This window comes from Rhinolophus sinicus, linkage group LG02, assembly GCF_036562045.2.
Source record: "Rhinolophus sinicus isolate RSC01 linkage group LG02, ASM3656204v1, whole genome shotgun sequence".
Classification (NCBI taxonomy): domain Eukaryota; kingdom Metazoa; phylum Chordata; class Mammalia; order Chiroptera; family Rhinolophidae; genus Rhinolophus; species Rhinolophus sinicus.
In genome coordinates, this window is record NC_133752.1 from 84,996,922 (window position 1) to 85,011,841 (window position 14,920).

General features: G+C 45.7%; 1 long non-coding RNA gene across 3 annotated transcripts in view; it reads right to left on the minus strand.

The window, feature by feature from the left end:
- The window catches only part of LOC109447291 (uncharacterized), a 37,426-nt gene extending 27,002 nt beyond the window's left edge, over window positions 1-10,424 (minus strand). For 2 of the 3 annotated variants that reach the window (XR_012491530.1, XR_012491521.1), the window contains exons 1-2: window positions 10,193-10,423; window positions 8,857-9,107 (exon numbers count right to left, since the gene is read on the minus strand). This is a non-coding gene — a long non-coding RNA (uncharacterized LOC109447291). Of the gene's footprint in view, window positions 1-8,856; window positions 9,108-10,192 lie in introns of all 3 variants that reach the window. The other variant, XR_002137344.2, reaches the window with a different exon arrangement.
- Between the last annotated feature and the right edge of the window lie 4,496 nt (window positions 10,425-14,920).

The following is a 14,920-nucleotide window of genomic DNA, read 5'->3' on the forward strand; positions in this document are numbered from 1 at the left end:
TCAGCCTCAGGATTCCTAGTGGGCAACAAAGAAAAGACCCAGGTGGGGGCTTCCAAGACCAACACCAACTCTAGGCGTTGGCACTGTCCTGGATGGGTGCTGGCCCTAAGGAAAAGCAGGACTTCCGGGTCCCTGATGCCCCCCCTTCCAGACAGCAGCTTCCTTCCCCTGGTTTTGTAATCTCTGTTGATTGCCAGGCATTTTCCATTGTATGTGACTTCATCGTGGACAGAAGGCTCTGTCAGTTCAGTGAGCGGGGACTGAGCCAAATAGTTTTCTGATCAACTTCATCCTCCCGTTCTCTCTGGGCTGGCTAGGCACAAACCCGCCTTTCTTCCCTGGTCGCAGGCCTGGCTCCCCGATGAGCCTAAGGCGCCCTCTGCTGGCGGCCGACCTCCATGGCACCCAGCGCCAGGCCTCAGGCGCTGGTGAAGTGAACTCAGCAAGTTAACAGCGAGCAATTTCCTTGGCACCTCAAAATAACTGATAACGGGAAATAGAGATAGAATTTGTCCAGCTGGTCAATCTGAACTTGGTAACTCCTGCTTTCCTAAGATGAACTACCAACATCCTGGTTGCCTTTGTTGTGTGTACACAGTTAAGATGCATTCTTAGCAAGGAGGAGCCATCCAGCCCTGCATAACCCATGGTACAACGTCCCACGATGCTCCAATGAGCTTTATCCTGTTAGGTCAATTTTCTGTTTGCTTCGTCACCAGAGATCCAATGTTGAGCCTGGAGCCTGACCCTCAGTAGCCATATATGTTTCTGAATTAATGTGCGAATGATTCTATGAATGACTCAGTGAGTGGTTTATGTCTGTAGGGGAGAAAGTTCTGGTTACTGAAATATTGGAAAATTAAAAAGGTGCTGGACTGGTCACCAATTTCTCTCAAAAGTTGTTCAACGTGGTACCTTCGATGCACACTACCAGTGACCACTGTCTGACCTCAGGTAACAAACAGCCCACCAGAATCTGCAAGCTGGAAATTCTAAGAACATCATCCTGAACACACACCATGTTGAAATTCTCAGAGGTAGACAGTGGTACAGACACATAGACACCAAGTCAGGCCACAAAGAGTAAAAATAGACCAATGACCCACACAGGGCTTTTCTTTTCTTTTCTTTCTTTTTTCTTTTTTTTTTTTTTTGGTTGTCTCTCTGCCGGATTTCCTGAGGCGTATGAGTGCAAAAACCCTGAGTCTTTGCTGCTCACCTCAGGAAATCTTGATTCCCCAGATGGTGGTTGGCGTGAACACCTCTGTAGCCTCCCTCTCAGAACAGGAAAGGGGTCTAATCAAAGGCCCTTCTGCTTGTTGTCTTGGGGGAAAAGGACAATGGTTTCTGTGCTAATTGGCCAGTCCTAAGCGGCGGTCATCAGCCACCGCTTCTGAGCAGAGTGAGGCTCAGAGCTGCTGACTGGCCCAGGTCAGTGCTGGGCATGCAGAGGCCCCACTGCCCACCTAATCCTCACCGAGGTTTGTATGCGCAGCACATTTCTCTCGTGACCCAGCTGTAACAGGCCAGTTGTCAGAACTACTGGTGGAAGCCAGGAGAGGCCCACTTTTATGTCATGGGAGCCCTATTGACACAGATGGATTTTCTCACTCCAGCCTGCCTGCATACGCCTTCCACCCATGGGGACCAGCCCTGCCCAGCCCTCGGAGCCTGACTTCTTCCAGCATCAGGTCCAACTTCTCTGACAGCTCCTGAGGCCTGTGTCCTCTCACCCACACCCCGTCCGGCTTCCTTTGACCCCTCTGTCCTCTGGGTGCCCCATGCAGTCCCCTCTAGCCTTTGCCCCTAGTTCCCTCTGCAGTCACACCTACCATGGTTCTCCCTCTGTCCCGTCTTCCTTTCATCCTGCAGCATTCAGTCCATATCCGTTCATTCATCTGACCTCGTGTAATAGGAACCTCATCTCACATGCCCTTTTCTGGACTCAGAAAGCACTTAAAAATCAGGCAGAACTTGCTGGTGTTTTCCTCTCTGTAACTGTAATAAGTCCTTTTCAGGGAGATGCCTTAGTGATGGAGGATGAGAGCCACTTGCAACTTGCAGGAGCGGGGCTCCTGGGTCTGGCCCAGCGCCATGCTGCTCATTAGCCCTCTGACAAATTACCCCACCTCAGTGTATCCCAACTTGGGGGCGATTTGCCCCCTCCCCCCTTGCAGGAGTAGGCAGCCCGCATAGCCGTGTATGTCCACAGCATAACTCTGTGCCCAGCAGTGATGCCATGTTCATCTCCAGGGAGAGTTTGCCAAGTTTCCAGTGGAGACACATGTCCGTGAGGGTGGAAGGCCCAGCCTCAGCCACACACCATCTACCGAATCACAGTTAATCATGACTTTCCCATATTTAAAAGACAGGTGACATTATTGGGACTTGCCTATCACAACCTGGCCAGCTTTGAGCAACAAAGTTACTCATCATCATTCGTCATTTCCTCTTCGTTTTTTCATTTGGGAAGTGAGAGATTAAATTTGTATCTGAAAATATCTTTTCAGAGTTCTCTGAAAATAATTCTGAGATTAGGAGTGGTTATTCCTATACTGTGGGTATCAAAGCCTTTAAGACTAATGACTTGAGGAAATTCTCTCAATGACATGTAGTAGGAAACATCAGTCCAATAAGTAGAAAACATATTGCCCATGCACATAAATAAAATGGGCCCCATCAATTTCTCTTCTGCTTATGAATGATGACCAATTTATCAGGTATACACTGAATAATGATTTTCCATGGGGGCAGCAGCTCTTATGATAAAGTGTTCCAGCTCTGGCTGCATTGTTATAAACAACATCCAATTTATGGAGTTAGGAAACAGATGCATTTCTCAGTTATGTGTCACCATTATCTAGAATGAACCATAAAATCTATACTGTCATGTATTTTCTGGCTACGAACTTCAAGCAATTAATATTCCTATAAAACAATCTTCATCATAAGCCCGATTTAGAAATTAGTTGTTCAATATGATGATTAAATTCCAGAGTTGGAACTTGCTCTGGCCAAATGTGAGTAGCCAAATGTGACAAATCTTATACAACTTTTCAGACAGAAGGAACTGTTTGAGACATTGGGGATTTTTGGTGAATTTCAAATGAGGCACCTTCACCTTAGGAGAGTGCCACAGTCTTCTTGCCTAGCCTTCCAGAGGAAGATGAGTCATTGGTATTTTCCTGCATTCAAATACCATGGCTGGCCCCTACGCCTGAGTCAGTGTTACTAGATGGACCCTTGGCCTTGATGGATGGCAGAATCTCAACACTACTCTCCCTAGCAGGTATTAGATGGGTACTCCCTTGTTCTTCCCCATCTCAGGGAAGCCACACAAAGATACAGTCCTGATGGACCCTCTATGAGAACTAGGAGACATGAGACTGTGGAAGAATAAAGCTTGGAGTGATATCTGGAAACAGACCCTCTAGAGTATAGAATCTGGTATCACTCTTGCCTCCAGAAACTAAGTGGTAAGAGTGACAAGTGATGCAGACATTGTCACTGACTAATAAGTTATTTTCAATATATGGGCAAGGCATATGCTCAAAAATGTTATCCATAATATGCAAAATAGTGTTGTTCTATCATTTAGTTTACAAAACCTATTTCAGCATTCAGTTTACATTTAAATACGTCATTAGTTTCCTTGATCATTTCAGAAGTGATATCTTTGGTGTATCTGTAGGGCCAGGGAAGGTGATAAATTCTGAAGATGAATTTCATTGAACATGGCCCATTGCATTTAAAATTAAAGAGCCAAGAAGAAACCACCAATCATTGATGGTAAGTGTCTGAGGAAATGGACGCTGATACACACTGCTCGTGAAGGTAGACACTGTTCTGAAACTTGGGAAAGACAAGTTAGCAGTAAGTATCAAAACTTATATCCTTTGACCTGGCCGTTTCTCTTAAGGAATTTCTCTTAAGGAAAAGAGTTAGTGAGAGTTGAGCTCAGCATCACCTGAGTTTACAAATGTGCAGCATAAGGAGAGTGGTTGAGTAAGTTTTGGGGCTTTCGTGCAATGTAATGATACACAACCATAAACATTGTGTTATGGAATATGTGATGGATAGATTGCTCAAGGAATAGATCCATCTAAAAAACAAAATACAACATGTGATCTCAATTTTATGTAAAAAAAAGGATATATTACATACACTTGGAGGAGAAGAATTACCAAAACATTAACAATGGTTATCTCTGTATGGTGAGACAGTGATGTTCGATTTTTCTTCTCTATGCTTTTCTGAATATTCTGTAATAAACATGCATTGTGTTTGTCATCAGAAGAAAAGAAGCAATGTTTTTATTGAAGAACATTAGCCAGTGAAGTTAGCAGAATCCTTATAAAGATTATAAGAATATATATGATATACTATATTTATCAGACTGTGTTATACTAGAAGTTTCTATTAATCATGAGGATATGGATTGGGAGATTTCTTAGTAGTTCTGTTCATGATCAGGTGACCTCGTGGAGAAGCAGGTAAGGGAAAGCCAGGGTCGGCTGGGCAGAGGGACTTTTCTAAACGATATCATTCGTGATTATCTCACCTTGGAGATGAAAGAAGTGTACTACATCTGTTTTGGTTTGGAATTCACCATAAATTAAAGAGAAGTAGGTCAACTTAGACAGCCCATAACAAAGCTTCGGATCCTGGTCCACTAGTTAAATTGACTGTCTCTGCGAGATAAAGCAGTGAAGCCTAGACTAATTATGCCCCCACTGCTCAGGGGGGTCCTTATGCCCGAAGAACCAGGAAAGAGGGGAACCCGAACTGCACAGCTGGAGTTGGTGACCGCATCCACCCTCTTCATGGCTCCACGATACCCAGCCCTGAGCCTCCAGGTTTCCCCATGGTATTTGAAGCCATGATAAGGAGGGTGACTATTGATCATCCTCATCTAGGACCACCCATTCACACCCCCTCCTTTGCAGCCCCAGTCCATCCACCTGTGTGTATATGTGCATGTGTGTATCTGTGTATCCTAGCTATAGTCCATCCATATGTGTGTGTGCGTGCATGCATACGTGTGTGTGCGCATGCATGCGTGTGTGTGCGTGTATGTGTGTGTGTGTGTGTGTGTGTTCCAGCAATCCATCCATGTGTATGTATGCTGGCCATATCCAACTACATGTGAGTATGTGCTTTTCACTCAGAGTGCATTCGCGCGGTGTGTGTGTGTGTGTGTGTGCACGTGCCCATACACAGCTGCAAGTGTGCCAGTGATGGAACAGACTGTGAAAGTCCTGCTTTGTTTTGGCACCAGGATGGGTAAACCCAGGAAAAGGCAGCTGTTAGCACCACTACTTTGTTCTCTGTATCTTAATAAACAGCGATTTCCTCTTTTCATGGTATGGAGGTCTCAGTTCCATAGAATTGTGGGCCTTGTTTAGGGGAATATATAATTTTATTATGCTCTCCCCTCCCAAATTTCCTTCAGTATTTCTCAACAGAGGTACTATTGGCATTAAAGCACGGAAAAATTTTGGGGATTGGCCCAATACTGAAGCACTTTCAGTTTCCCTGGCACTCCAAATAGGACACTATCTTTTTTTTTTTTTTTTTTAATTCATTGGGGTGACAATTGTTAGTAAAATTACACAGATTTCAGGTGTACAATTCTGTATTACATCATCTATAAGTCCTATTGTGTGTTCACCACCCAGAGTCAGTTCTCCTTCCATCATCATATATTTGATCCCCTTACCCTCATCTCCCACCCCCCACCCCCTTACCCTCTGGTAACCACTAAACTATTGTCTGTGTTTATGAGGTTTTGTTTCTCATTTGTGTGTCTTGTTCTTTTGTTGTTTTTGGTTTATATACCACATGTCAGTGAAATCATATGGTTCTCTGCTTTTTCTGTCTGCTTACATTATACTCTCAAGATTCATCCATGTTGTCACAAATGTTCCTATATCATCTTTTCTTATTGACGAATAGTATTCCATTGTGTATATATATATATATATATATATATATATATATATATATATATATATATATATCACAACTTCTTTATCCATTCATCTATCGAAGGATATTTTTGTTGTTTCCATGCAAATAGGACACTTTCTGACCCTGTGATAACAAAAATGTCCCGACCACTCTTCCAAAGCCTCTGCAGTAGTCATTTTGAAATTGGAGGTATACTCTCCAAATGGAATTGGACTAATTCTCAAGGACTTTGGACCCGACTCCTCTCTCAGTCTATGACCTCTCTTCTAGGAGAGTGACTTTGAATAACCACACATTCGTATAATGTTTTTCCTATTTGTTATTCCTAGCTTTACAATACCCCATCCTTCTGGTAGCAAACTATCTCTTACCAGATAGGTGGAGAGGTAGAACTTGTGGCCTTGACCTATTTTGCAATATCATACATCTTAGAATATCAAAAAATGAGTCAAGTCCCCAATATTTTAACTCACTTATTTGTTCATTCATTCATTCATTCATTCAATCAATCAATCGATATTTGTGAAGAACCTACTATGAGTTAGTCACTGGTTAAGATGCTAGGATACAATAGTGAGTAAAGAAATCAATCAAGCCACCACATTAATAATACACAATTACATGTTCTGAGGAAGAGAAAGAATAAGGTTAAAGGGGAATTTGTTACAAAGGAGTCATCTAGATGGAGCAGTGAGAGAAGATTTTTAGTGAAATGATGCTTGAGCAAAGGTGCGAAGGCCACGCCAGGGCCAGCTAGATGCAGGGGTGGTTGTGGTGGCATTTGATCATTCTAGATGGAAGGAACAGCATGTTCAAAGGCCTGCTTGGGAGGGCTGCTGGAGCCTGGGAGGAATTAAAGAAGCCAGTGTGGCCAGAACACAGAGAGCAAGGCGTGTTTGAACAGGGGCCTTGTTAGAGAATTTGGTTTTGATTTTAAGAACAATGGGAAGCTATTGGAGGTTTTGAGGCAGGGAGCACGACGATCAGCCGTACATTTTGGAAAGATCATTATAAATGCGAGTGGGGATCAGATTAGAAGAGAATCTGACCGGACCCAAACAGGCAGCTATCACAATCGTCCAAGTAAGAGACAAAGGCAGCCTGGATTAAGCTGGTGGCAGTGAGGTGGTGAGCAGTGGGTGGGTTTAGAGATATTTAGGAAGTGACATGGTAGGTTTGGGTGGTGAGAATAAAGGCAATGATAGAGATGGCTTAGTTTTCTGGCTTGTGTCACTTCCAGGATAGAAGCTGATGCCATTCACAGATGTGGGACCTCAGGAGGGGTCAGGTGGAGCTGGCAGCCAGGGCTGGGGAGAAACCAGGTTGTTTACTTTGGGACAATGTTGATTTGTGGTGTCTGAGACAATGTGAGGAGAAGTCCAACAGGGAAATGCCTTGGTAAGGGGAGGTGTGGGAACAGAAAGGAGACCAGAGAAGATACTGTAATCTAGGGCTTCGAGATCTTTGTGAACATTATTTTTCCATCATATTTTCCTTTTCTTGATGATTCTATCAGATGCCAGCCTACCTGTCCAGTACAAGGAGTGAACGATGCTTGAGAGTCTTGCTGGCATCTCTTGAGGAAAACAAGAAGGAACTGGAACTCCTTTTTAAAGCTTGTGTTCCAAATAGGATTGAGAGTATTATTTTGTCCTTTGAAAACCTGAAATAGTAGCATAACATGTATACAACCTAGGATCTTTTAATGAACCAGCGTTATTGATGAATTAGGGATGAAAATTTTAGAAAATAATGTGTAGAAGCTTTCTGACTTCTTAGGACTCCCTAACGGGCTCCAGTGATTCTGGCTCCAAGGCAAAGATGGGCCTGGGCTCTTCTAATAAGAGAGGCAGGCCCATGTGTGTCTTCAGTAAGGTTCTCAGAGGCCCATGCCTGAGGCCATTCATTAATGAGAGTGTGCTTGTGATGGATCCCTCCCACCCTAGGGGCCCCTAGACACCAAGTTAACATGGTGGGGTGTTTTCCAGTGCCAACAATCAATTCTCTGATCTCCTGACACAACTGGGTATTCAACAATTCCATTCAGTTCTGACACTAACTACCCAGAGTTAGGGCAGACCTGTAGGTTAAGGGCTCATCGTCACAAGACTGTCCCCACTTCAGATGTCAGGCACAAGTCTGGGGCTTCCTGTACTTGTGACTGACCAGCCATAAATCAGGGATTCCATGATAACTTGCTAGAAACCTCACAGAACTCAAGAACATACTTTATTTACATTTACCAGTTTATTCTAAAGGATACGATAAAGGATACAAACGAACAGCCAGAGGAAGTGATACATAGGATGAGGTCTGGAAGGGTCACAAGCCCAGGAGCTTCTGTCTCCATGGAGTACACGTGTTCACCAACCTAGAAGCTCGCCGAACCCCATGCTATTGCAATTTTTTATGGGGCTTCATAACACGAACATGACCCATGATTAACTCATTGTCTATCCTCTCCTCCCTCCCCAGAAGTTGGGGGGTGGGGCTGACATTTTCAGGCTTCTAATTAAAGTTTGGTCTCTGACAACCTGCCCCATCCTGAAGCTAATGTGGGCCCATCCAGAGTCGCCTCATTACGACAAGATGCTTCCATCACCCAGGAAATACCAAGAGATGTAGGAGCTCTGTGTCAGGTACCAGGGACAAAGACCGAATAGAACAAAAGACACCCCTATGACCACCATCACTCAGGAAATTCCAAGGATTTTAGGAGCTCTGTGTCCAGAACCAAATATATATTTCTTATTATGCTCTAGGTGGCTAGTCCTCTCCAGAGGTGCTCCCTGGGTAGGGGCACTCCTGTGGGAATTTAGGCCATTTGCAGTGAGTGTTCAGCAACTGCCTCCTGTCTCCCTTAGCTGCCCTGAGCACCACCCTTACCTGCTGGCAGAGGGATCCTGTCTCTGATGCACAAATGGCCTCTGACCCAGGGTGGGTCCGGAAGTCCAAATCTGGGCTGTGGAGGACTTGCTGGCAGGGGAGAGAGTGTGAGATGGTGAGAAAGCCACGTTCAGGCTGCAGGTTCTTGTCTCGGGTGTATGGTTATCTCGCAAGAGTGAGAACGTTCCCATCACAGGCACATTTTCAGCAGGAAGAATAGGGCAGTGCTCACCACTTGCTGAGGCTCTAATCTGTGCAAACATTTACACACATTATTACTAATGCTCAGACTCTGGAGGGAGGCATAACTGTCCCTCATTTTATAGATGAGAAATCGGAGGCTCGTAGAGGTTAGAAACCTTGCTCAAGGTCACAGTTAAATGGCAGAGGCAGGATTCAAACCCACATCTGTCAGGTGCCAACGTCTGTTCTGTGCCCTTCCATGATGCCTTCAGGTTCATGTTAGGGGGATAGAAGCCAGACCCAACAGCTGATCGCTGGAGGCTGGCCAGATCCTAACAACAGCTGGGAGACTTATCCTGCAAACTAAATCGGGGAGACGAGAGCCCCGAAATGCCCTGGAGATTAGGTTCATGGTTTGCAGCAGGATGTGGTGCAGTCAATAACCTTCACTGGTCTGGAAAGATGGAGGTGAATTTCCTCAACTATCTCCAAGCTCTCATTCTGGTGTCTCTGGGACCCTTTTGCAGGATCATATGTGTTTTTATGAATGCAAACTGCCTAGTCAAGAACGAGCCCTGGCACGAGCTCCTCTTCCCCCTAAGACATAGCCAGGATCCCGGCCCACACCAGGTGCCCAGCCCCCATCACATATAAGTATCTGGGCAAGACTTAGCTGAGAACCTGGAAGAATGTCCACCAACCGGCACAGACAAGCCCTGATGCTCAGTATTCCCACAGCTTTTCTTCACTGTCCTGGTCTCTCTGGAGAAGGGTGGGACACTCCATGCTCTAGCGTACCCACTTCTCTTACTTCCCTTAATAGCACTTAACTAACTTTTGCTGGCCAAAGAGACCCATGGGGGAAGGGAACACAAGTTTTCCCTTTGGGGCAACTCTGCTCCTTTATTCAAATCCACAGAGGCGTCCACATTTGCTAACACCATCCTCTCCGTGAAGCCTCCCTCAGCCCTCGACCCCACATCTTACTCCCTTCTCTGAATGCCTCCAACACTTCCTAGTTGCACCATTCTCATTTGTAAACACCAGGTACTTAAGCAACTTGTGGAGAGTGGGGGGAATAACTGATAAACTTTACACGTTAAACCACTTCCATCCCCCCAAGTTCCTTTCTGAGCACTGTGGGGGACTTTACCTCTATTTATTCCTCTTTGCAACCAGTGTGCACATGCCATTGAGCGATTTCCCTCTGGAAATGTTTATTTCGGAGGCACATTTCCATGTATGGACATCAGCAGCATGCCTGCCATTTCCAACGACTCTGCAGTGGGCCTTCGCGTCACCAAGTTTCAGGTTTGCTTAGTCATTACAGGATGGCTGGGTATTTGGGCTGCTTCCAGCAAGTTGCTATTAAAAATAGCATTGCGCCTCCCAGTTGCTTTTGCATTTAATCACCGGCCGCAGCTTCGCTGTTTAACTGTTTCCTGTGGTAGTCCTACCTACCTCACCAGAGGGACAGATGTGGTTTAAACTTTTGTATTCTCCTCACTGCCCACAGTGGTGCGGAGCCCAAAGGAGAGCTGCACAACACAAGAGCTAGCCACGTCTGGAGTCCTTGCTACCTGCCAGACCCTGGGTAAGCATGGTCCATTATTGTCTCGTTTAATCCTCGCTGGACCGTGTGTGGTAGGAGCCACTGTGATTCTCATTTTATAAGTGGGAAAACTGGAACTTCAAGTGATTAGGTAATTTTCCCAGTTGCATTGCCGGGAAGAGGTGCGGTGTAGATCCACCCTGGTCATGGGATTCCACACACACCTGCTTGGCCCATCTCATTGAATTTACGTGGCACTGCAGGGGGACTCCTGGGCCCTCACAGCTGACACACAGCTTAGTAAGAATAGTCTTCAAGATGAGTCCCACACAGGATCATGTGAGTGAAAGTTACTCATGTGTCTGCACTGCTGATTCCAGGTAGACGGCCATGACTGGGTATCTGCCCTGTGACAGCCTGTCTGTCCCACCAGGCTCAAAGTGGATACTATATTCCCATTCTGTCTCCTGGGTCCACAGATTGACTTTTCAGAGCAGAGGATGTGGTCTTCCTTTGATTCCTACCTGTGAGGGGAGAAGAGAGGCAGGAGTTGTTCCCCTACAGTCCTCTGCACCTCAAATATTTTAGAGGAGAGAACTGCAGAGGTGCCATCTGCCTCAGAAGCCCTGAGGCCAGCACCAAATGGCCCTGTGGTGAAGGGCCACAGCCGGAGAACAAGGAAGGACAGAACCTGGTTCCTTCTCTGAAACTCCTGTTTAGGCTGTGGGTTCCAACAGACCTGGTCAGGCTTCGGGGCCACTGTGGTCCTTGAATTCGTCCTCTGCTGTCACCTGTTCAGTGCCGTGAAGTGGAGAAGCACACTGCCTCCACCCTCCTTGTTTATGTAGTCACCCTCGTCCTAATCATATATGTCCTCTGACAATATGTCACATACTCTGAAAAAAGTGGAGCTTTTCTCACCAAGAAGCTCCTGGAGATACTCAGAGACCGGAAGCCATCAGGGCTGGAAAAGCTTTTTCAATAGCACCTGATTTGGCCACCTGCCTCCAACAAGGGAAGGTTAGTATCCCGTTTCATATGTGAGACTGCTGAGTTCCAGAGGGATGGATCGACGAGCTCCCTGATATGCTCAAATAGCACATCTCAGAAGACGCCGATGGGGTGTCACAAACATGTGACATATGCTCTGGAATAGCAACCCAGCATTATCAAACATTTTTAAATAGTATGATTTTTCTTTCTGATTGCAAAAGTAATACGTTCTCATTTTAGAAACTGTCGAAAAGGAAAACCAAAGCTGTCATTTATCTTATCACTTAGAGATAATCCAACATTAATACATTAATACTATATTTACACTCTTCTTCATGCACATGCTTTTTTACATAATTATGTTCATTTACATAAAATGTTTGTAGCCTACTTTTCTCACTTCATAGTATAAACATTTCCCCTAGTTATGAAGAGATCTTTGTAAACATGCTTTTCATAGCTACATACATTGTGTTTGATATCAAGCCAACCTTTTCTTAAATATTTTCTCATATCATAGTTGCTCAATTTCAATTTTCTGCTATTATGAACAATTCTGGGATCAGCATTGTCAGCATAAGCGTTTTCTTCATTTTTGTGAATTTCCATAATATAGGTTCCCCAGACATGGAGTTACCTGGTCAAATGATGTGAGCACTTTGAAGGCTCTTGGTAAGCGGCTCTGCTTACCAAGAGATGTATTCTTTTGCACTCTTGCCAGCAATGCGGGCTCCACCCCACCCTATCCAGGTTGAGTGTTATCATTAAAAATTTTAAAATACTTAATAAAATTATCAAAGCCCATCAGTGCCTTCAGTTATGATTTTCTCTGTGGCTTCCAGCTCCATTTGTCACTTGACTGATAATGACTCCATTAATGGAGAGTGTTCTATACACCAGACTCTGTGCTAAGATCTCACATGATCTTCCCAGCATCCCTGGTCAGGTTTTATTATTGCCTTTGCTTTGCAGATAAGAAGCCGGAGACACAGAGAGGTTAAGTGAGTTGCCGAAAGCACACAGCTAGACAGTGTGGGACTTCAGTTAAAGAGTCTGTATCCTGTACCTGTGCTCCCACCATCCGTCCTGAATGCCGGAGCAAACCTGGGACCAGGCCTGGGTCACTCTGCCCTGTATGGATCTCATTCCTTGTTCTGAGTGAGGAAGACATGAGGAATTTCTACATGGTTGCCTCATGGGGAAGTCAGGGAGTTAATCTGCCAGGGTGAAACCAACAAAACCAGTAGCAGCCTTCCACTCTGCTATCATATTCAGCTCCACAAAGCACTGAGCTGTTGGTGCTGTGCCAAGCTCTCTGCAGGACTGAAGATCAGGAAAAACATCACTCTTTTTCCTCAAAAGTTTATAAACTGGTGAGGGGTGACATTGTATAAGATGGACTACGGAAGGCATTGAAAGAGGTACATTTTGAGGGTATTGTGTGTTCAGAGAAAGGAATGACTGCTGATTGGAGGACACCTGGAGGACGTGCCATATAAGTTCCCTCAAGGGCGAGGAGAATTTCAGTTGGCAGAGACGGCAGGAGGGGACCCCGGACAGAAGGCTTCCAGTGACCCAGAGGATGGAAGGGTGTTGAAGGAATGACAGAACGTTCCATGCGGGAAAGGAGGGAAGTTGATTTGATGGGTGGTGGTGGCCAAGCTTGATGTCTGTCCTTGAGGTAGGCTGCAAGACTGGGGGTTACAGCCACTGTCCAGAGGGACAGCGCCAAATGTGAACGGGACCAGAGGAGAGATCTTGAATTCAGGCAAGAGATGAAGAGACTTGACCAAAGTAGATCGGTGAGGGAATAGAAGAGAAACAACAGATTCAAGAGAGTTTATAACGTGGAATTTATAAGACTGGATGATGGGGCTGAGAGAGTCATTTATGATTGCTTGAATCCCTGGCTCCTCTTTTTCCCCTGCCCCCACATCAATCCAGTAGCGTCCCACTGGCTCCCCTCCGTCACACATCCCAAGGGCATTAGACCCTCCAGCTGCTCAAGCCACCACCCCGTCTAGGACCCCTTCATGGCTTGTCTGCTTCATTGCATTCACGTCTAACTGACCTCTCAGCTTCTATGATGGCTGTCCCCACAACTTCGTACTGTGGTCAGAGTCAGGAGGATCGTGTGATTTGTTGTCTGCACTAGGACACTTTTGAAAGTGAAAGGAGGGAGTATAAATAATTGCACCAGGCAAAAAGCATTAACCGGGAGAGTCCTGGGCAAACCCAGACGTGTGGACTCCTAGACAGAGGGATCCTTTGCAAACGTAAGCTCTGTCCTATCACTCCTCTGCTGAACGGCTTCCCTCTGCAATTAGAATAAAGCCCTGCGTCCTCACCCCTGACGTCTGCCCGATTTCACCTCCTCTCTCTGCCCTCGCTTTCCCTGTGCTCTGACCACACAGGCCTTCTTTCAGTACCAAGAACTCACACCTGCCAATCCCAATGCCTGAATGCCTGAATGCCCTCCCTCGATCTTCCTGAGCTGGCGCCTCCCCACCATTCACACCCACATGCCGCTCTTCCCAGACAGGCTTCTCCTGACCTTGCAATCATTCTCCCCCTCCACCCAGTCGATTCTCTAGCCCTTATCCCTACCTGAAAGTAAGTTCTTTACCAACTTCCAGTTTCAGCCCCAACATGAAAAGAACGTGGGAGTTGTCACGCCCATCCTAACAATAAGAAAAAGCTGGACACGCTGAACATCAATGTCTTTCTTTGGACTCATTAGGGAGCTGAGGCTGCTGGGCAAACTACTGTCCTGAAATCTGTAGAGAAATGTGAATCTAGAAAGTCCCAGCCAAGAGCTGATTTTGAAGCAGAAGTCGCTGGGCCCATAAACTGGTAGGAACACTTAACTGGTCCTTTGTATGAATTCTTGGAGGCTGAGTGTGACTAGTTTGTGAGCAACAAATTCCTTGCGACTGCAGTCTTAGGGGAACCCCACACTCTCTTGGGCTTTACCTCTAAGAACTTTACCAGGTTCTCATGTTGCAGATCTGAGAAAGATCCGTGGCTCCGGCTGAGGTAAAGGACGAGTAATCTTTGTGAAATATAGCAAAGCATTCTCTGGAACAAAGACCTAACCTCAGGCAAAGGCTTTACTTCAGGAGCTCTGTACAAGACCAGTGGGAAGGGCAGCCCTTCCAGCCCAGAGTCTTCTGGCCTTCCTGTCTCACTTAAGGGGGATGGTACTACACAAGAAAAAAGCACTTACAGAGGTCACTTACAGGCACATGCCCAGTAAAGGACTGACATTTAATTGGAAGATTGTAGCACTCTCCCCTCATGTACACCAATAGGATTGCACATAATAAAGGTGGGTTG